The sequence below is a fragment of the Seriola lalandi genome, unplaced genomic scaffold (genome assembly GCF_002814215.2).
Source record: "Seriola lalandi dorsalis isolate HSWRI2012SDOR001 ecotype SW California unplaced genomic scaffold, Sedor1 jcf7180002054691, whole genome shotgun sequence".
Taxonomy (NCBI): Eukaryota; Metazoa; Chordata; class Actinopteri; order Carangiformes; family Carangidae; genus Seriola; species Seriola lalandi.
The window spans coordinates 548,039-549,537 of NW_019525244.1; the positions used below are offsets into that span (position 1 = coordinate 548,039).

Below are 1,499 nucleotides of genomic sequence, written 5' to 3' on the forward strand. Positions count from 1 at the left end.
TCATGTATATGCATTTCCTAGTTTTTCAGTTTTCAACATGTTACAGTCAGTAATAGTAACAAGGTAGGATATGTTAGGGCTAAAAGAAGTGTATTCTAAAGTCTTGCAACATTACTATGGGTAAATATAGCCAATTTGCAGTGGTGGGATTTGAACCCACGGCGCCTGAGAGACTGGAGCCTTAATCCCAGCTGCCGAAGGATTGGTCGCGGAAATGTTGGAGAAATGTTGGACGCGAGAGCCAATCACGTCCCCAGGCTCCAAAATTCGTCAGCCAATCGGCTTCGCGGATTCTTCCCGGAGTTCCAACATTTGACCAATCACGGCAAAGAAATGTTGGAGCAGAAAGGTACGTTTTTTCTAAGAAATTGGCCCACAGGAAGAAGAATCTTATTTCTCGTGAAGCACTGTACCCAGAAACTGTGAACATGGAGAAGAAACTCACCACTGCAGCGGTGACCTTACTGGATTTGTACAAACAGGATGTGTCGCACTGGAACTTTACACACCATCAGCTTTAACATGTGAAGGTCAGTAAACCATCCTGCAAGTAACAAACATTAATTGATGCTTAAGCATGTGCTCAGAAGACTTAGAGCACCACGTATAGTGATGTGCAAATGCACCCAACGGGTCTATCTAAAGGCTTGAGGAACGTCATTTATTTGCATTTCCTACTTTTTCAGTTTTCAACACGTTACAGTCAGTAATCGTTACAATGTAGGATCTGTTACTGCTAAAGGGAGTATTCTAAGCTCTTGCAACATTACTATGGGTAAAGATAGCCAATTGGCAGTGGTGGGATTTGAACCCACGCCTCCTGAGAGACTGGAGCCTTAATCCAGCGCCTTAGACCGCTCGGCCACACTACCATATCCTGGAGTGGGAAGTGTGTTTACTACGCGCTGGAGGGTAGCAACGGGTGGATAGCACCAAAAGGAATTCCTCCAATGTGAAGATGCATTTTGCGGGAAGTACAGTTAATGTGGGTCAACTTCAATCAATTTGAAGTGGCCCACAGGAAGAAGAATCTTATTTATTGTGAAGCACTGTAGCGCTCTACTTTTTACCCAGAAACTGTGAACATGGAGAAGAAACTCACCAATGCAGCGGTGACCTTACTGGATTTGTACAAACAGGAACTCTACACACCATCAGCTTTTACACGTGAAGATCAGTAAACCATCCTGCAAGTAACAAACATTAATTGATGCTTAAGCATGTGCTCAGAAGACTTAGAGCAACACGTGTTATGATGTTTCACTCTGTTGAGATTTTTTAGGTGGGACAGAGATTAGCAGAGGATGGTTTCGATCCATCGACCTCTGGGTTATGGGCCCAGCACGCTTCCGCTGCGCCACTCTGCTCTCGTTTGTGGTCAGAAGTGCATGCATTATCGTTTGGTTCACAGATGTGAAAACTATTGTAGCAAGACATGGAAGTGGCCTCCTATTTATGATGAGACGTCACAACTACACTGTGATGGACTGGCAACTTGT

The 1,499-nt window shown here is 44.3% G+C and overlaps 2 non-coding genes across 2 annotated transcripts; both read right to left on the reverse strand.

Moving 5' to 3' along the window:
* Nucleotides 1-790: 790 nt before the first annotated feature.
* trnal-aag (transfer RNA leucine (anticodon AAG)) lies at nucleotides 791-872 on the reverse strand. Its single transcript has one exon. It is a non-coding gene; the product is annotated as a tRNA-Leu (tRNA).
* Nucleotides 873-1,295: 423 nt separating this feature from the next.
* trnam-cau (transfer RNA methionine (anticodon CAU)) lies at nucleotides 1,296-1,367 on the reverse strand. The gene has a single exon. It is a non-coding gene; the product is annotated as a tRNA-Met (tRNA).
* Between the last annotated feature and the right edge of the window lie 132 nt (nucleotides 1,368-1,499).